Source organism: Natrix helvetica (assembly GCF_964273705.1).
Source record: "Natrix helvetica genome assembly, chromosome: 1".
In the NCBI taxonomy this organism is placed as follows: Eukaryota; Metazoa; Chordata; class Lepidosauria; order Squamata; family Natricidae; genus Natrix; species Natrix helvetica.
The window spans coordinates 119,387,493-119,409,287 of record NC_138548.1 but is presented as its reverse complement, the minus strand read 5'-3'; the positions used below and the strand labels follow the sequence as shown (position 1 = coordinate 119,409,287).

The following is a 21,795-nucleotide window of genomic DNA, read 5'->3' as shown; positions in this document are numbered from 1 at the left end:
CTGCGCGGGCTACACTGGCTGCCTGTGGCTTTTCGGGTGCGTTTCAAGGTGTTGACCATCATCTTCAAGGCGCTCCATGGCACAGGACCTAGTTATTTGCGGGATCGTATCCTGCCCCATACATCCCTTCGGCCGATTCGCTCACACAGAGCGGGACTCCTCTGGGTGCCGTCCACTAGGCTGTGCCAGCAGGCGACGCCTACGGGAAGGGCCTTCTCTGTGATGGGCCCGACCCTCTGGAATGACCTTCCCCCTGACATTAGAATGACTACGGACCTCCGCTCCTTCTGTCAGAAACTCAAAACCCACCTGTTCCAGCTAGCCGGCCTGGCCTAATTCCAGCTTTCCCACCTCAGTTTTATTTTTAAATTTTATGATTGGTTTTACGGTCTAAGTTTTTAATTTTTATAAATTCGTACAGGGGCTATTTAATCTAATTTTAGCTATGTATACTATTGTTTGTATGGTTTTTTAAATTTATACCTGTACACCGCCCCGAGTCCCCTCGGGGAGAGGGGGCAGTCTAGAAATCTAAATAAATAAATAAATAATAAATAAATAATAAATAAATAAATAAATAAATAAATAAATAAATAAATAAATAAATAAATAAATAAATAAATAATGCTGTACATTGTAAACTGCCTAGAAAGTTTTGTAAAGTGCTATGGGGTGGCATATAAGCCTTAATGCTATAGTCCTGTGTGAAAAGGCAGAAACCAAGGAATCAGATGGCCTTAAATATCATGGAATGTACATAAATTCCCTAGAAGACTATATATTCTAGAATACATAGAGACGTTATCTGTTCCAGAATCCCCATTTCATACTCTCTTATGGTTGCAATATCCTGGAGCCACATCACTGGTAATCTGCTATTCCCAACTGAGCAGTTTTATCCAGAAACATTATTATCTGGCCCTTAAATATATTTCCAGGAGAAAGACAGAGTGCAAAAACTGCCATTTACAAGCCAAGCCAAAATCTCTGCAGGCAGACAGTTGAATGAATCAGTCCCTGCTGCCTTCCAAGGTGATCAGGAAAGTAGTGGAAAGAGCAGAAAATAAGCACATGGGGGAGGGGAGACACAAGAAGTAAGGAGGGAGAAGGGGCGAAATCCAGCAGGTTCTTGAGAACTGGTAGTGGAACATTTGAGTAGTTCGGAAAACCGGTAGCGGAAATTTTGAGTAGTTCGGAGAACCGGCAAATGCCACCTCTGGCTGGCCCCAGAATGGGGTGGGAATGGATATTTTGGAGTATCTTTTCCTTGCCACGCCCATCAGGCCATGCCCACCAAGCCACACTATGCCCACCAAGCCATGCCCACAGAACCAGTAGTAAAAAAAATTGCATTTCACCACTGGGAGGGAGAAACAGGCAACAAAAATGAAAGCCCTAAATATGATAGTTTGCTACCTGTCATAATCTTGCTTGAAAACATAAAATGTGATTTTAGTGTGATGTTGCACATGCAGCTGAGTTCCTCCCAATTCCCTTACGATAAGCTGTGGAGTGTTTCAGGGCCCTAAGGAGTCAGCAGTTGTTTGCTCGAGCCATCTGAATCATTTCCTTTGGCAACAGGATTTGTCCTTCTCATTTCCTTGATGAAGTCTCTGAAGCGATCTCTGAGAGTCCATCCTCCACTGCCCCTCCCCACATCCCGTTGCTCTTGTTTGATTCTCTCTAGAATGTCTCCCTGCTCACTTCTACATGTATTCCGTACTGTATAAAAACAGCAGTGACTAGTTTCTGTAAACGCTTTGGAGATAATGCCACATGTTACTAATGCTTGGGCCGGGCTGGGGATTTCCCGAGGGTGATATAGCATGCACATTAGCATTCTGAGGGAGGGATCTATAATATATACAATAATCTTACCATATGCTGGTACTGATATTGGCTGAGACTTTTACTGACTCATATGACTCATCCACTTGTTATCGGAGAGTGAATTTTCATTGCACAAATGTGCTCTGGTCTGGGAATGAGACATAAAACATGTGCTCTAAGACAGAAAAATTTAAAATGCACTAAGTACAAAGGTATTAAGTTAATTAACAAAATCTTTTAGTCAGTTAAACAATTGGGACAATACCAACAACAGCATGTTTTTGTTACAGACATTGCAATTTAAGGGAACATTGTGGTGTGAATTTTTTTAGGCCTTTTGAAATGGAGCATGAAGAATTAAATGTAAAGGACAAGGGGCTTTTTCCCCCTTTATCATGAAAGAATTTGCTCTGCAATTGTAAGCTGGCCCAAACGCTGGATATAAATATTTTAGAGGCTGTGTTTGTTTACTAAATTATATATTTCTCTGCACTAACTTCAGGAGCTCAACAGGAATCTCTGTCAATATCCTGTTATTGTAAATTCTTTTCATGTCATCAGTCATCTGTTTTTGGCTGAATAATCAGTGTTTCTCTAGCATTTCTACATTAAGAATAGATCATGGCAGTTAGGCGGCAATCCTAATAGGGAATTTGCATCCTACCAGATTATGCTTGTCATTGACCCAGATGCCTTGGGGTGGTTAGAAGTTGGAGTTCAGCATCATTGGTGGTAAATGAGCTGCATTTCCTTGCTGTAGACATTGAATTGGCTCCGTTCAACACACTGACTTATTTCTTAGGAAATCTACATTAGATTAGATAGGATTAGATTAGATAGGGATACCCTTACCATATATGAAGATATGCAGACATATGACATAGTACAGGTAATCCTGACATACAGCCACAACTAAACCCCAAATTACTATTGTTAAATGAGACATTTGTTAAGTGAGTTTGGCCCCATCTTACATGCTTTCTTGCCTCAGTTATTAAGTGAATCACTGCAGTTGATTTGTTAATAACCCAGTTGTTAAGTGAATCTGGCTTCCCCATTGACTTTGCTTGTCAGAAGGTCGCAAAAGAGGATCACATGACTCCAGGACAGCAATGATCATAAATATGAACCAGTTGACAAGCATCTGAATTTTGATCATACGATCATGTAGACGTTGCACACATAGTAACTGTGAACAACGTTCATAAGTCACTTTTTTCAGTGCCATTGTAACTCTGATCACTAAATGAACCATTATGAATCAAAGACTATCTGTGTTATCTTAATTACCCTGCCATCACGATTATTACATCCTGGAATTGTTGCAAATATCATGTTTATTTTCTAGATTACTGTGTTTTTGATTGATAAATTATTCCTTAAACCAGCTTAGAACATTAAAAATAAAATTAAAAGTTGAAAACAGGAGCCATTATATAGTTAAGGATACTTATTACTGTAGGGGACACTGATCAACCGAAACTATAAAAGTCAACAATTCATTACTCAAAGCAAAGTCTATTTTCCTTGTCGTTTCTTTAATTTAATGATTATGCAATATGAGTTTAGAATGTGAGGATATGTATTGTGCAACTAGTCATTTCATTTTGAAACATTAACATCAGAGAAATAAATGCATTTCAGTACTATCTTTCTTATCTAGTAGGAAGAGGCAACACTGACAGAAATGTTTACATACTAAGGCATAACTAGGCCCTATGAAGTCATTCTCCAGTTTGGGGTAATGGAAATTGTAGTCTTGGGTATCCAGAAATTAGGGTCTGAGGCTAAATTGTTATAAGAATTCAAAAGGAATCAGCAAAACCATGCAAAACCATACAAAATTATGGTTTCCAAGTAGTGATGCAGATAAATATGTAGTGAAGAATGAGAAGTTGGGGCACTTAGAAGTTGCAGGGTCTAATATTCTCATTAGAGCAAATTAAGTGTCTAAAGAAAATGCCTTAGTTGTAGTATGTTGGGCAATAGCAAAATTAGTGGTTTTTAAATTGAAACTTTAGTTTGCTTTCTCACTATTATACATATGATTCAGAGTCTAAAGGATAGTTAAGTTTAACTATTTGTATATACAGTAGCATTATTAATAAATAGTACCCAAAATGATACCAAAATAGCCAATGGAGAATTGTGGGCTGTAGGCAAAAAACTTGGGAACTACACATATTAAAAACAACAGATTGAAACTTCTGTTGCTAAAGTAGAGTCTAATAGGAGAAGAAGAATAAAAAGTATTCTGGCTGAATTATTCTCCTTGCCAAGTTTAACACTGAAAAAAAAAATCATTCATTAATTGATAACTATGAATATGTGGCTACTTCCAAAAATGATGTAGATCTAAATCTGGTGATCATACCACACTATTAGGAGGAATTAGCGTTGCATTGGATGAAAGTAAGTGTGTGTGTGTGTGTGTGTGTGTGTGTAAAAAATAATAAAGAGATGGAGATGGCAAGACAAAGCAGTTACTGATTGACAGAGAAGCACTAGCAGGGCACATTCCCACTGCTATCAATTTTTGTCTGTATTGCATCCTTGTAAGGAAATAAATATTCTACTAAGCAAAGAGCCCTGGTGTCTTAAATAACCAGTATAGTTTGCTCAATTTCTGCTTTATGTTAATTGTGAAATCAGTCCTTGGTAAGGAAAGGCTAGTTGCCAGGAAGAGCTAAAGTTTGTAGCAAGCTTTATGTTAAGAATGACAACAGGACGGGTCTCAAACTATAAGTACAAGTTTGAGAATATACTATTTATTTATTTATACATATCTACCGGGATATATACTGCCTATCTCAGTAAGTAAGTGGTTTACAAATAAATAATAAAAATATAAAGTATAATAATAAAATAATATTATAAAATAATAAACAATAAACAAATTCTTGAGAAGTATTCCTATAATATATTTCAGGGTTATTACGGGAAAAGAACCTAAAATTGAATGTTGTACTACACTGTCACATGAAAAGATTGGTAGATTGGATAACATGAAATTATGCTGTTTACTAATATTAAAGAGAAAACAAGGCTGGTAAAATACAGGTAAAAGGTTTAGGACAGAGGTGTCAAACTCAAGGTCCGGGGGCCGGATCTGGCCTACTGTGCCTCTGCCAGTGAAAACGGAGATTGGGAGGGCCGCAGGAGGCCCTCCTGAGCTCCATTTTTGCTGTCAAATGGTTGCAGTAGGCCATCCCATCCAAAAATGGAGCTCATAAGGGCCACACTTGCCCCTGCAAGCTCTGTTTCCACTGGCAGAGTGTTGTAGGAGACTGTTGCGGCCAAAAACAGAGCTCGGGAGCCCATTTTTGCTGGCAGAGCTCTTGGGCCACCACAGGTGCCTCCCCCGCAGTGGTGGGTTCCTGCCGGATCGCACCGGATCGCGCGCTCCCTTTCGGCGCTAAACCCAGAAGTACGGTCTTGCCCCACCCCTGGCGACGGGACGACGCTTGCCTGCGCTCCGCCAGCTCGGCTGGGAACGGAGACGTTTCCTCAGTGGAGCGGAGCGCCTGAAAGGGACGCAGGCTCAGCCTGCCAGGCTGCCACCACTCCACTGAAGACATTGCTGAGCAGAGAAACGTCTCCGTTCCCAGCCAAGCTGGTGGAGCGCAGGCAAGCGTCGTCGCGTCGCCAGGGGCGGGGCAAGACCGTACTTCCGGGTTTAGCGCCAAAAGGGAGCGTGCGATCCGGTGCGATCCGGCAGGAACCCACCACTGCTCCCCCAATACAAGTGATGTCATGCTGGCCACGCCTACCCTGGCCATGCTCATCCTGACCACCCCCCCAGGTCAAACACAACCCTGATGCGGCCCTCAATGAAGTCGAGTATGACACCCCTGGTTTAGGATATCATAAGATTTTAATGAATGCTGTTTTGAAAGGTAGGGATGAAAAAATGGGGGAATCCATATCTATGGCCTTTAATACTAGTTTTAGAATAAACATTTTTTAAATTCAGATTAACATGTAGAAAATATTTAGGTTGATGAGTATAGAAACTAGTAAAGGAATCATGTTTCAAATCAATGTACCAATAGTGGTTTAAAAAATAATAAAGCCAATCTGTTTTCAATACCATCAAATTAAATGATCTTAACATATATTAAAACATTTTGATATGCATGAGAAATTAATTACAATGGAAATACAATTTATGTTACGTTGCTTTTCATTTTATTAAACTGACGCTATGTGTGTGCGTGTGTATGAAAATCAGACACATAACTGACATTTTGTATTCATCCACTCACAGTAGAGCAAAAGATTTCCTGAAAAAATGCAGAAAATGCAGAAAAACATATTTTGGAACTCTTATCTCCCTGTTTAACTTCAAGACATTTGGCTTACAAAGATGTATATAGAGATAAAATACATGAATAAAGAAAAATGTATATAACACAGTGCTCTCTTAGGTGAAATGGGGGATGGTACACAAGAAACAAGGGAGGGAGTGGCTGAGGCTCTGCCAGTGGACGGTGGGGGGGGGGGGAGAATGCGACAACTAGAAGACTCAGATCACAAAAGTGATTTGAAACATTATTGCAATTGCTGTTACAATGTACCTTTATGGAAGTGATACAAAACAAAATGATTGAAACATACTGATGATTTAGTGTTAAACTTAAAACTGCTAATACTTATGCAAATGTTGATATTTTTCCATTCTTGTTTGTAAAAGTTGTGAAACTTGGGGGGGGGGCTTCTCCCCCCCCCCCGCACGATGTAGCTGTCAAAATGTTTTATAACCTTTCAACCCCTTTTCCCTGCAAAATTTGTAAAATCAATAAAAGTTTGCAATATATAAAAAAAGAAAAATATATAAAAGGCGGGGGGGGGGGGAATGGAACAAAACCCTATGTCCTCTTAAGCACAAAGTGCGAATGCACTGATAACTGTGTGGAGGTGACATATTTTCAGGACATGGTCTTTTCCTCAGCTGTAGCCCCGGGTGAAGCAGCTTAAAGGAATGCTCCAGTTTTTTTAAAAAAATGCTTTGCCTGTTCTCCCCAAACAATCTTTGCTTTGGATATAATCCAGCATGCTTCATTAACGATCTGGCTGTTGAAGCAGCGTGGGTGAGAATGTGATATTCGCAGTGGGATCCTGGAACCAGCTCATACAAGCTCATAAGCGCACAAGAGCCAATGGTTAAATTTACTGCAATTTGATGAGCTGGTTGATAATTCTAATGATGTGTCTTATGATCTAGTTCACCAATCAGCTAGGTGTGGTGCAGTGATAGAATAGAATGATTAGAGCTGACTCTTCAGCATTTAGCAGTGTGTATATGCTGAGTTTTTTCTGGCTCCTATTTGTCATTTTAGGCTGCTTGAGTCCTGCCCTCTATAGCCCTTGAATCCTCCACTGTAGGACAGACTAGACACCTGCAGAAATGTTGGCTGTGTAAAGCCTGACTAGCTTTTTCTGAAAGGGTTGTCAAATGTATATGCATTGGTTTAATGCGTTTTGGAAAGTGTGCTGAATCTGTGCTTAAAAACAGAACCAGCCTGTTTTAAAAGAACACAAGCCCTGCGAAGGTAAGAATGTTGATTTAAGCTGGGAAAGTGAGCCAGGTTTATCAGCTCAGTGGTATGTTGCTGTTTCTGTCATCACTGACGGCAATAAAGGTTTCCCAGTGATTCTGCTGCGAAGAAGCTTGGCTTGGCTTGTTACTGCCTGTATTAGATGGAGATAGAAGACTATTTTGCTTGCTCCACAGGCTATTTCTAGGGGCTGCTGCCTGCAAAGGCTTTCTGCCAGCACAAGGCGTTCCATTGCAGCAGTAGCCAAGGATGGAGACTGCTGGTTGTCCCCTCCCACTTTATCCTATTTCTCTTTGTCGCCCAGGCTATTGTTGAGAAATGGGTTTAGTGCTCTTTCAGTGGACTTCTAGTCTTGTCTTCAGGTGGAGCCTGACAGATAACAGATTTAAAGCAATTTGACAGGTGGCTAAACCAACCACTCTTACACCCACACATCTTTTCCTTGAGCATCTCATGGACTGCAGTTGTAATTTTGTTTCTTGCTGGCAACTGATGCTCGGTGGTAAAGGAAATGAAGCCAGGGAATCTACTAATTAGGTTCCTCAAAATGTCCTACATTAAAACAGTGAGGACTGTACCACTCATTAGTCTCATTAATGAGGCAGAATAGGGATCAGTAATGAGGGTGGCACAATTTTTGCCAGCCTTCCTTTCTGGGCTGAAGGAAAGCTTTTTAATATGGGGCTCTTGGCTGTCTGCTGGTATTAATCGCTTGCAGCAAAATCTGTAAATCTGTTTAATGTAGGAGTATTCACTGACGGCAACCAAAATTTAAATAGAAACAGGATAGTTTCAAAAATTTGTATGGCTGACTTAAAATTAGAATACCTGGCTGCAGTCTGATTTGTAGACAAGTCATAACATAGATATGTTAGACTGTGGGGAATCTGCTGCATGTGGAGACAGTTGGGTGTACTTTCCAAAAGTATATGCGTAACTCTGAAAAAAAAAAAAGTGATAGCAATCTGAAGGAGGTTCTTCCTTCACAGTCCTGTGGTTACTGAAGCATTTCTTTGGAAGGATTTGCGCAGCCTTAATTTACATGTTCTTTCAATCATCTCCGATTCATAAAGGAGAAAAATGACTCGAAATGAAATATTTCCAAGTTGTTCCCCAAGGAGGAGTCATAGTAACAGAAAACAACAAACCTCAATGTCATTTGATATTATTACATTTCTGCATAATTTAATATAAAAAAAACCAATGAAAATTATTGCACGGACAGAAAATAAATGCAAAATTAAAACATCAAAAGAAATTATACTGAAAGAAAGAGAGACTTGTTATAGTTCAAAGCCACAGGGGAAATTCATATCATTGCCAACAAGTGGTGCATTTGATATTGCTTGGAGAAATACGTAAGCATGCTCATTTGGGGAGGACTGAAACAGAGAATAGTTGGCTTTGGGTACAATAAGACCAAAATTGTACTGTATGTATTGTATTATACCTGATTTGCTATTGCATGATAATAGGAGTTCTAAGTGTGAGAATAGGCAACTCCGAACAATACAGGTAGTCCTTGATTTAAGACCATTCATTTAACAACTGTTGTAAGTTATGATAGCACTGAAGATGACTGGTCCTCACACTTAATGATCACCGTATCCTTGCAATGACATAATGAAAATTCAGACATTTGGTAACCAGTATGCATTTCTGACAATTGCAGCATCCCAGCATTGTGTGACGGCCATTTGTGACTTTCCCAGGGGGCTTCCAACAAGCAAAGTCAATGGAGCAGGCTGCATTTGATTCACTACTGCATGATTCATTTAATGACTGTGGTGATTCACTTAACATCCAGGGTAAAAAGGTCATAAAATCAAGCATGATTCACTTAAAGACCCTCTTGCTTAGGCGGAAGTTCCCGTCCTCGTTGTGATCAAATGCTGAGCACTATCTGTAACGCAATTTTTAAATAATTGTTTGAAATTGAAGGCTCCAAGGCTTTCTCCAATTGTCCCATGTAGTCTGAATGTTGCTTGTTAATCAAGAAATTGAGAGGGGAGAGAATAGAGGGTGATTTAAAAAAAGATTTTAGACCACTTGTGAATTTATTGTTTATTTTGTTATAAATCTGCAACTCAAATTTTTCCAACTATAAGCAGAGTTATGGAACAGCAGCCAGGAATAGGCTTGAATACCTTTGAAATCTCAGTTACGATCTGTAATTATTTCTAATTTTGGGGTAGCAGAAAAAGAAAAAGCTTTTCAAATGGGACATATCTTGGTTCACCAGAAGATGGCACTGGCAAATAATTTTTCCTTGAAGTATTTCTGTGCAAGCATTTAGGGTTTACTATGTTCCCTACATGAAATTCCCAATATTTTTCAAGATTTTTTAAAACTTTATGCAAGCACAGCCAGCAAATAAGCATAATTAACCTTAACAAAAATGTCGCTTCTACTAAAGGGACCACATCTGACCTGCAAAAATCCAGATGGTCAGCACAGACTTCACATTTTCTGCTTGGCTGCCGTCATTTGGATTTTTCCAGCCCAGGTCTGGTTGCCTTAGCTTCTCTACAACAATCTGCCCAATTAAACCCTGGCAGAGGCAAACATCAGGTTCAGTTCTTACCAATTCAAATAAAAGAAATCCTAGGAGTGGAGTATTTTTCAAGTAGAAAATCACAATAAACTATCATCTTTAAATTACTGAAATCTTGGCCTCTTGGCAAATCATATATTTAAAAAATCCAAGTGATGTCTACCTTATGCACCTCTATCAAGCCATAGGAGCAAAAAAACCCATCTCAATACCATACGCTTTATATATGGGCTAAGGATTAATGAATGAGAAAGTCTTGAGAGATTTCTGAACGTGAAGACAATGTTTTAATGATGAATTATGCTCTTTGAATTGCAGTTATGTAAGGTGGGCAGGCACTAGAATAGAGAAATGACATTACCGTATATACTGTGTTTCCTTGAAAATGAGACCTGGTCTTATTTTCTTTTCGGCTCCAAAATAAGCACCAGATCTTATTTTGGGGGGGAGGTCTTGCCTGCTTACTTTAGACCACTGCAGCCACATTTCCCATGCCCTGACACCTGTCGTACTGCTGCTTGACTTCTATAGCTGCTCGTTGCGCTGGTGGAACTGCTCGTAGTAGAACACTATATGGTGCGTTGTGCTTTTGTGTGTGTGAGCAGCTGCACCAGTGCAATAAGCCTCACAGTATCCTGCCACGAGCAGTGGCACCAGCGTGATGAGTCCTGTGGCATCTGGCACAAGCAGTTACAGAAAAAGTTGGGCAATGGCACAGGTATCTGGGGGTCGGAGGCCTGGCTGCATCGGTCCTATGGTAAGTGGGTGCAGGACACATGGGGCAGCTCCACCCACCCACTCCTAGCTTGATTTTTATACCTGCACCTCGCTCAACTTGTACAACCAGATGGTAGGCGGGGCTTAACTAGGACTTATTTTTGGGGTAGGGCTTATATTAGGCACAGGCATGAAAATCGGGCTAGAGCTTGTTTTCAGAGTAGGTCGTATTTTGGGAAAAACATGGGTAATATCTCTGAGCAGCATTGCAAGGGAGAAACTTTACTACCAGTACATATTTTTGAAGCAATAGGATTACACACATATAAGGAATGCTCCTTGAGAATAAACAGGTTTAAGATAAACAAGGGAACTTGTTCAATTTGCTTTAAGTTTCCCATGACAGCAACTGTGGCCTAATGGGTCTTACTTTCAGACAGTTTATAATCCTCTATCATGTTTATCCAATTTCAGGTTGACAAATCTTAACCTCTCCAAACTCTGCTAGTTTTATTTAGATTTTTAAAATCCTCCCTTTATTATTTTTATAAATAACTCAAGGTGGCAAACAAACCTAATACTCCCACCTCCTCACAACAATGCTCTGAAGCGAGTTGGGCTGAAAGACAGCCTAAATTAGCCCAGTGGCTTTCATAGATAAGACTTGAATTCACAGTCTCCTATTTTCTAACCTGGTGGCTTAACCCCTAGACCGAACTGACTCTCTTTAGTTTTACATTCCATAGGAGAAGCCTCTATAATATTAATACAAGTAGCATTTGTTAAGCCACTTTAAATTAATTAAATTAATTTATCAGGCAAAAATATTATGAAAGGCTAACTCACAAGAGCTGAGAATGACAAACTCACCTGTACAATAGTAAGAAAAAGAAATCCACCATTTTACTGTTCTATTTAGCAGTGAAGAAGAATGTGTGCCTTTGAAGTTAAAATTTACTGCTTATTAAAAACTTGAACACCTGGTTTTATTGTTTGTAGAATGGTTTTGGTATTAAAGTTAAAATTGGCAAGGAAGTAAAACCAGTTCCCATGAGAAATTAGAACCAAGTAAATATTTTGCTTCTCTGATATTAATTGTCTGTTACATATGGAATTGTGCTTGTAGAAGTCTCATGAATTCATTGATGACAATGGACAGTAAAGTTTGAGTTTGAATGGCAACTATTTTTCTCCGTGATCAATCCAAAATTAAGAAGGTGTCTGTAATCTTTCTTAGAATAAATTGTAACCAGAGGTGGTATTCAGCAAGTTCTGATCAGTTCTGGAGAACTAGTAGTGGAAATTTTGAGTAGTTCAGAGAACCGGTAAATGCCACCTCTGACCAACCCCACCCCCATCTATTCTCTGCCTCCTGAGTCCCAGCTGTTCGGGAAGAAATGGGGATTTTACAGTACCCTTCCCCTGGAGCGGAGTGGGAATGGAGATTTTACAGTATCCTTCCCCTGCCACGCCCACCAAGCCCACAGAACCGGTAGTAAAAAAAATTTGAAGTCCACCACTGATTTTAATGTAAAACTTTATAACATAACATTTTTAGGCAGTGTACTGACACACTTCCCCATTTTGTCTTCTCTGAAGTCTTTTCGTTTCCTATCTGGCACAATATATCTTGGGACCTGAACTGCTTTACCACAATGGTGACAGGGCAATGCTTTGATTCCTTCTCTAATGTAAATTGCCAGCAAGTTTGTTGCCACAGGTTCCTGTTTTTCCTTTTGTTGGTCAGCCTGAAAGCTAGTTGACAAATAGCTTCAATAACTTATAACAACTTTACATTTTAGATGTTGTGTAGTCATTGTTTGTTTTTCAGCTTTGCCAAACTGATGGCGCTTGATTTCTAAGTTATTATCAATCCTTGATTTGTAATGCTAATAGAACTGGCAGTATTTGCAGTATTTATTGAAATTTATCTTACTTATCTCTGTAATACTTATTTATGAGTTGAGGATCTAGTTTAGGACTGCTGCCGCCGCCAAAATGCTTGTGTAAAACAACAGAGTCCTTTAAGAGTGGGGGAAGGTGTATAATGATATGATTCAAGACTTGGAAAGTGGGTAATTGGGTCAAATATTTTTAAGGACCGCTGAGATGTTTCACTACAGATGAAATGAAAATGCAAATACCTTAAATATTTATAGTCATTTATATTGTGCCTTTTTGATGTACCTGCATCAGAATGTTTAAGAACAGTTTAGAACCTCAACATAATATAATGTTTTTCATTAGGAAAATAGCAATTTTAATCAAATAAAAACTTTTCAACAAGCTATGGTCTACCCATGGGAGTAAGCTACACTGAACTCATTCATATTTTTGAGTAAATGTATATGGGATCACGCTATTAGCAAGCAGAAATTTGGCTAAATCAAAATGCCTTTATTAACCAGTAAATGAATTATGATATAGTGCTCAAAACTACATAGAATAAACCAATCTTGCCTGTGTGTGTTTTTTAGACTTTTTACTGCTATACAAATAATTAGAGTTAGGGTTTTTTATTTATTGTAGACAAGTACGAGCAACTTGGATTGTCAAGTATTAGCTTTTTCAAAATCGTCTTATAGAAAATTACATTATATTATTTTATACTTTATTTAAAGGTTTCAGAATTTGTAAAAGCCTTCCAAAATATCTAGTTGTTTATTTATGCAACTCTCAACTTGACTGGTTTTTTTAAAATCTTATTATTCAGCCCAAGAGGCTCACATTTAAATGTTCTACATAAACTAATATAACTTAAGCATGCATTGCTATATTTATTTATTGTAAAATTCCAAGGCAGAAATATTCTACTGATGGATTAGTTTAAACTTACAGCATTATTCAGTATAATTGACAATTATAATGAGGGTGAGTGGTCAGCATAGCAATTGATGCTTATAGTGGTGGTAACAAAGAACACATATTATTTAATCCTGGTAAAAGAGCATGGCACTAGATGGAAAAAATGTGTATGAATCTATTTTGGTTGCAAAATGCTATTTACCCTAAGAAAGAATAATAAATTTTTTAGTGCTTCTCTCCATGCAGACATTATAATTTTAATCTATCGGTTGAGGATATTATAAATCATTTTAACATTGTGCTGACTTGCTTCTTATTATCAAGATCTGAATAATGCAAGGGAGGTGTGAATATTTCCCAAATGTGTATATAAATTACCAGATGTAACACTAAACCTAAGTTGAGGAAACAATGCAAACCTATAGCCCCAATGTTACATAAGGCCTTCTGAAGTTTAGGGAATGCCTTCCAGCCAAAGTGTAATTTTTACTGTGATGAAATGAAAAAAAAAATTAAATATATGGAGTGTTATTACAGGGATAAATTAATATCATTTTTGACTTGGCCTTACCCACTTCTTAGTCCTGTCCCTGTCCAGAATGCAGTCTCTAGTATAGGGGCCAAGTATTCCTTAGGCTGGAAAATGTTTATAATCTTGATTTAAAGAACATGTACAGGGATGACATTTTATTTATTTATTTTATTTATTTAGTTTGTCAAACATGTATAAGATAACAGGTATAAGTTTAAACATGGGCATAAACAAAGGAAATGAGTAGAAATAAATGGGGACAGTAGGACAGAGATGGTAGGCACTCTGGTGCGCTTATACACACCCTCTTTATGGACCTCTTAGGAATGGGGTGAGATCCACAGTAGACAGTTTAAAGTTGAAGCTGTGGGGATTTGACAACGAAGTCAGGTAGAGCATTCCAGACGATACCACTCTGTTGCTGAAGTTGTATTTTCTGCAATCAATTTTGGAGCAATTTACCTTGAGTTTGTATTTATTGTTTGCCCATGTATTATTGAGGTTGAAGCTGAAGTAGTTGTTGACAGGTAGGACATTGTAGCAGACAATTTTGTGTAGTATGCTTAGGTCAGACTGTAGGCCGCTTAGTTCCAGGTTGTCCAAGCCCAAAATTTCGACCCTGATGGCGTAAGGGATTCTATTGTTTGCAGAGGAGTGGAGTACTCTTCTTGTGAAATACTTCTGGACCCATTTGGCCAGAAATGTTTGTGACTCTCATGAACATTTTGATACTTTGAGGATGTGAAGGCAATTAAGTGACTGGATTACTGGATAAAGCCCAGGTAGTTGAGATTTTACAGTGAGTACACTCTAACACACATGACGACCAATCGATACTAATTTTTTTTAAAACTTTAGCAATGATTACAGCTCAATGTCTTATTATTCTGTCAGCACTTACTTTCACAATGTAATTTAGTGGAGAGCTTTTTTAAAGTGATGGACAGCCTCTTTTGTGTACAATCTGAGGATACAAAATCTGATATCTTTGCTTATTGTGACCAATTTGCTGGACATTTTTTATGCATATAATATTCTTACAACGTTGACTCAATATTTTTGACTGCCAGTGATAGATGATATTAGGACACATTTAGCTTGGGCAATTTGAATTTATAGATAAATATAGCGAAAGGTTGAGCGCTTTTATTTGCACTTTATAACTATATTTTCCTAATTAATTAAATTAGCCCCTGCTGTTCTGAAATTTTGTATCATACAGGTTATCATACCTATATCATACAGACTCTTTGACAGAAGATATATCCTGACTACATTAAAAATAAGATAGTAAGGGTAGTATTTTTTTTAAAAAAACTTTATATAAAAAATTAAACATACTGTGACTATTCTTCAACCTGTGCAAATATTCAAGTTGATTAAAATAATTCCAAATAGAACATCATACCCCTGTGATAGGTGTTTCTAATTCACGCTGTTCTAGGTAAAAATAAAATAAAAGAAGCTTTGGCCCCAATATATCTTATAGTGTAAATGTGCCATTGCACAACTGCATTAGAAAAGGGAAAATTAATAATTTTAATTATTATATAAAATGCTATCAGACTAATCTATCTTCAAATCAGAGTGGTATTTGTGAGTAGATCGGAGTGATCTTTGAAAACAGTCCATCATTAATTATTCCAAAATTGGGGGTTTGGGGGAAGCTGTGAAAATGGTTGCTGAGAAGCTAACGATGAAAGTCAAAAATTCAATATGAATGTCTATGCTGAACTTAATGCCGTTATTTATAGTCTCTGTTGCTAATTTATGTGATTTATTCTTATAGATAATTTTATGATGGTCAGTATTAGGAGCCAGTTTGAGAGATCTAAATCTTATAAAAACTATTTTGAAAAACAATCAATTGGACCTTTCTTTTTCTCAAGGCAACTCCTTGCACAATGTTGGTTGACTGCTCTTCTCAATTATCTTCTGAGTTACTTGATACCATTGGGAGCTGTGATCAAAGCAAAGCTTCTGAAGAAGCACATGAAATATTTTTTTAATAGTTTTGTTCATGTAATGTTCTATTTATCATGCATACTAGGAATGACTGAAATTGAAGGACACCCACAGACACTATATAAAGGAAGTCTGTGTAGTCATCTCTCTGTTCCTTACTTCACAAACGCAACAGATGAACTAATGTGTCTTATCTTTTTATGTCTTAGAGGCACATAAAAACCTTCAGAGTGCTAAAAAACTTTCATTTATTTCAAATTAATGTTATAACAAATTTCAGCAGTTTCTAGCTACCGCTTTCACTCTTATCTAAATTAGTTTCCTTGCTTTCTCCACCCTTCCAATGTCTCTTCCCTATTTATTTATACCTGGCTCTCAAGAAAATAATGCTATTTGTTAAGGCTCAACAGTTACAGAACCTCATTTCCATACCGCAGATAAAAATGTTTAAAAAGCAATGCATTCATTTTAAAAACTCCTTCATGGCTTCCTTTTGATTGCGTAATACACCACTTTATTTCCTGTGTATTTAGGATTAAAGATCGCTGCTCTTCCAATCTGTGAACGCCTTTAAGTCACCGCTTTTGTCCATTCAAGTGAAGGATGGATCAAAGAGCAGGGTTCTCTTTATGGGGAAGTGACGTATTCCATAAATAGATTGTCGCAAATCCTCTTTTTAAAGATTAATAAAAAAAGCAAGCAATGTCTTTCCCCATATTTTAGCCGTCTCTTCCTCAGCCCAGAGGGGCAGCGGGAAATCCTCTTCGCCCAGCTGGGGCATCTGTGATCAACTGGTCCTGCCAAGTTGCAACACTGGCCACCAGAGGGCGCGCGCGCGCGCACCCACCGTAGCCATGGTTACCGCTGGGTGCGTAGTGGGGTTTACGAAGCTGACGCAGTGGGCGGCACGACACAGGCGGAGGCGGCGTCTAAGAGCTGCGGGGCTGAGAAGCCCCGGCATGGAGGGGGCAGCAGCGGTGGCTCTGGCCCGGTGGCGGCGGCGCCGGAGGCGACGGCAAAAAGGTGAGCGGATGCGGGGATTGGCCCGGCTCGAGGACTGCCGGAGGACGGGAGGAACGGGAGAGGTGATGGCGGTCCACGGAGGGCGGATGCCCGCTTCTCGCTGCGGATGAAAGAGCCGCCGTGCATCTCTTGGCGGGAGGAGGAAGAGGAGGCGGCAGAGCGGACGGGCGGGGTGGGGCTGGAGACGGAGAAAGCTGCGAGGCCGAGGCCGTTCTGGCGCGGGAGCGAGCGAGCGAGCGAGTGCAGAGGCGTCGGTTGCCCTGGCATATGGCAGCGCGGGCGCGCGCTCAGGGAAAGGCAGGGAAGGTGGGTAGAGCGCGCGCCCCTTTCTCTCCCCCCCACCCCACACCTGCCCGCCAACCGGCAGCCCCGCCGCCAGAGGTGGAGGGCCTGGTTGCCAAGGGGAACGGGGAAGCATCCCTCCTCCCCCGGCACCAGCAGCGTGGGAGCTGGACGGTAAGCAGGCAATCGATCCTGTCGCTCTCGTGCCCAAGCAGGTGCCGCTGCTGCTGCTGCTCCCCTCCCCGCCTCTCCCCTTGCCAAACCCGGGTAATGTGGTGGAAGAGGTGGGGGGGGGGAGGAAGGAAGGAAGGGTGGGTGGGTTGCTTTCCCTGGAAGCTGGTGGCAGGGGCTTTTCCTATGTAGCCTTGGGTCGTATATTCCCCGCCCCTCCTCTTCGACGTCTCTCTGCCTGGTCTGCACCCTTTCCCCAAGAAATCGGTAGAATCAGGGTGGTGTGGCCTGTGGAGGGATTAATTTGCGGGGAGTTGGAAGTATTGGGTGAGGAGGGACGTTTACAGTATGGAACTGCAATGTAGCAAGCTGAAATTGGTTCTTATGTATGCTTCCAATTCTTGTGGAAAAGGAAGATGGCAAAAGGCTAAGTGTTCCTAATACCATGGGTGGTGGTGGGTGGATTTAAAGTAAAGAGGTTCCCTCCCCCTTCATGAATCTGTGCATGGTGGTGTCTTATGTGAAAATTAATAGGCTGGATTCATAGTCAAATGACGTGGGCTGGATATGTATACATAAACATTTACTTTGCAGAAAAACTGAAATTCTTCCTAGAAACCTAAGCAGATGGAGAAATAATGGATCTTTCATCTTGGAAGGTTGTTTCTGCAAGGAAATGCTCCTATCGTGCAATATTTGATAGCGTCCATTAAAAGTTTTTTTGTGTGTGTGTGGCATGTAAATTGAAATAAAGGACATCTTGCCTTATGATTTGAAAATGCCCAAGAGATTGTAGCCATGTTGGTTTGGAATGAGATAAGTATCTGATACTTGTATTTTGATTATTGCCCAGGGATCCACTATTAGAATGGAAGAAGACGAAAGTGGAAAAAGACAAAATTAGAAATAAAATTCTAAAAATTAATTTATTATTTGAGTGATTCAGGTTTATTAAAAGTTTATATGTTTATTAAAAGGATATATAAAATTATGGATTAAAAGGATAGATAAAAATTGTGGCTCAGTGAAGAGAGCTTTTAAAAAGGATAATCACTTTATGGCTGTAATTCAAACCTTAGAACACAGTTTAAATGGGTGGAGTTCAGTGTACTAAATTATGCAATTTCTTTGATTAGTAAAGCATTGTAGAGATAGTTAATTTCTTTGGAAGTGTAAACATCCAGTTTGCATGAGGCTAGGCTCAGGTGTAGCCTCCTCTCTTGGGTGAATGATTTGAAACTAATGATCAATTTAAAGAACTAGGTTCTTATAGTTTTATTCATCTGTACTGTTATATCATCATTAATAGATGCCTCCTAACTTGCTTGAAATAAATACTGTGTGAATGCAAGTGAAAAAGAACACTAGGTACTTTTTCCAAGGCTTGAAAATATTGTATTGGTTTTGTCTCTAACAAAAGTCAGTTTTGTGTTGTCATTGTCAATAGAATCAAAAAATTGTGTGAGGCTTTTGTTAAAGGAGGTGGGTAATCAGATTTCTACCATTCTTTAAAATTCATATTCCCGAATGAAATTGCTTGCAGAATTGATGGCAAAATTACAGCTAACTAATCTATTGTATATTAGCACTCATTTGTAGGCTTCTCATGTTTTGAAATTTAGAATCCTCTGAATGATAAAATGATGAGTCGACATTTTAGCTGTAATTTTAAGCTTACCCGGAGTGTTTTATTACTATATTGAACAGGAGTTTAAATTAAAAAAATGAGAATGATCAAAGACAAGGATAAATTCATGCATATGGCTTCTCACACATGTATATATGTAAATAATACTTACACAATCCTTTCAGTAAAGGATTACCATATTCATTTTAAGTATACATACATAATCTATACCTGTTCATTAGTTGCAAGTAACATCAGATTTTCAATCCACGGATAGAAAATGCCATATAATTAATTATCTTTTAAATATTGAAGAATAAGTCTTTTAGCAATAAGAAGGACACAATATATCCTTTTCTGTTTTCTGGCTATCAATTAGCCAATTTTAAAAAATGGTTGAAAATTAACTTGACCTCCAAGTATATCCATTAGGAATACTTCCACATCTCTGAACATGTCTTTTCCTAAAGACAGTAACTTCAAAAACAAATCAACAAATTGTATTATGTATTCATCAAAATGGACTCAAAAAGGGAACAATTATTCTAGAGCTCTAATATAAAAGTATTTCTGAATATATACCTTTCACTCTGTATTAAAACTAAGTCTGTACTCACAAGATTCTTATATAGGTAGGTTTCAGCCATAAAGCCAGCCACTCAATTAATTAGAGCTACTTTCCCAATCTGAGGTTCTCCAGAAATGTTGAGACAGCAGTCCTCCAAATTCTCGGTTCATATATCACATACATCACATTAGTGAAATCTGTGTTAGAAAGTTATGACAATGGTGTAAGTTTTAATCAGATAAATAGATAATATTTTAATGAGATTAAAATAAATCTGATAATCTTTAAAACAGAATTTGTATAGCTATTATGCCTTCTAAAAGAGGAAATTCGAGACAGCTTTTTGTGTAAAGATTTTTATACTAATTTTATATTGATTTTAAAATACAGTAATTTTCTAGGAAATATTTTTTCCTTAAAAGGATTTTCCTTTGAAATATTACATTATTAACTTTTAGCATTCCTGACCTCCACAAAGAAGCTTTTTTTTCAAATCTCACTTTCATAAATCAAAAATTAAATGCCATAACAGTGTAAAAAATCCATTTATTGCAGTACAAACTACGGCAATGTCTTTTCCTGCCTTAAATATTAATGGTTTCTGTTTGTGATTCAAATAGAAGGACTCCCACAATATGTCTTATGGAGGCATAAGTGCATACATCTCTCTGGTTTGTAGAGGTTGCTAAACTGTTATCCTTTCCCTGGCTGGCTTGGAGGGTGAAAGTGAAAACAGACTTTTGTTTTCAACTGCTGTTTGTTATGACATCTAAACTGAGAACTACAGTAATTATCAAGTGTGGTTTATATCCAAACAAATCAGGTTCATCAACTGTAGCTTGAAGTTATCTTTTAGGCAAACTACCATCAGTTACTGTGATTATATTCACATAACATGTAAAACCATGACTGGTTCATTAAGTAAGCCAAATTAATTTACATAAATCCATAAGCCATATTTATTGACTGAATTGCATGGTTCACATACATTAGTACAATTATTCTTTCTCCGTTTTCTTTGATTCTAAGTATAATAGTATTACCCTGAACATATGAAAAAGAAACTAGTAGCAGAGACACTCTTACCCTCTCTCTCTTTTCTGCTAGGAGGCTTCGATTCTGCGCATGGAGATTAGCATGTGATATGAGTCAATGGTTAACACCTTGATTTGCTTGAACATGATACAAAGTACAAAGAACATGTACTTTGGTTAAATTGAGTTGTTCTAATCCTCCCTCCGGGTTCAGATGCTATGTTAAACTTAAATCACAAAATGACTATATTTTGTGTAAAGATGCATAACTTCATACAAAGATTGGTTAAAAATGAAAGCATTTCAGAGTATCTTCATTGCTCTGCTGAAAAAGAATTAAACAGAGAGGACGTACACTGGCCTAGCACGTTAGTTGTAAGGCTAACATGCCCATGCTCAAATTAATACCAGTCAATTTGTTCTTTAAGTGAGCATGTTTGCAGGGTTGGGTCTGGAGTCAGACCAGAGTGAGTTTGTGGATGTTTGTACCCTCTAAATTTTATCTATCCAGCCTATCCCTGAAAAAGAATTTCTTTGATTTTTTTTTCAATGTTCCCCTAAACATTTGCTCCAGTTTAGTTGATTTCAGAAAGCTAAGCATGGTCAGACTTAGCTAATACATGAAGGAGAGACCACCAGGAAAGCTAGAATGACAAAACTTTCTGGGAAAAGTCAGCATAAAATCACTTCTCTGTTGTTGGCAAAGAAGTAACAGAAATGTATCATTGGAGTCATTGGCAGTCAAGATAACATTATCTTATGTTTTGTAGCCCTGATCAGTTGGAAAAATGGCATTATGCGTCATTGATGGAAAGATGAGACTTCAAAAACTTTTTATTATGCAAGAAGTTGTGTTGTGTTGTTATACTTTATACTATACCAATATTCTCTTACAGATGCTGTTCATTTATTTTCAGCATTATTGTGGTACTATCTCTATATTTAATATAGAATTTATAAAAGATGGCATGTTCTTGTTTTCTATTTTTATGCGTAACAGTAGCTCTGTGAAGCACATTGGAGTAAAAGAATAGTAACTGTCCACACCTTGTCCCATAAATACCCAAGGTTAAAAATGGATTTGAATATAGGTCTTCCTGTTCCAAGTTAACCTAGTTTAGTTAGAAAA

At 38.5% G+C, this 21,795-nt stretch overlaps 1 protein-coding gene and 1 long non-coding RNA gene across 3 annotated transcripts in view; one reads left to right on the top strand and one right to left on the bottom strand.

The window, feature by feature from the left end:
* Positions 1–1,180: 1,180 nt before the first annotated feature.
* Positions 1,181–20,795, bottom strand: LOC309384961. The gene is made up of 4 exons (XR_014174135.1): positions 20,719–20,795; positions 19,682–19,829; positions 2,495–2,637; positions 1,181–1,978 (listed from the first exon to the last, which is right to left on the bottom strand). It is a non-coding gene; the product is annotated as an uncharacterized lncRNA (long non-coding RNA).
* The window catches only part of DAGLA (diacylglycerol lipase alpha), a 147,342-nt gene continuing 142,392 nt past the window's right edge, over positions 16,846–21,795 (top strand). The window contains exon 1 of one of the 2 annotated variants that reach the window (XM_081938903.1): positions 16,846–16,984. The gene's annotated coding sequence lies outside the window, so the exon portion shown is untranslated. Of the gene's footprint in view, positions 17,441–21,795 lie in introns of both variants that reach the window. The other variant, XM_081938904.1, reaches the window with a different exon arrangement.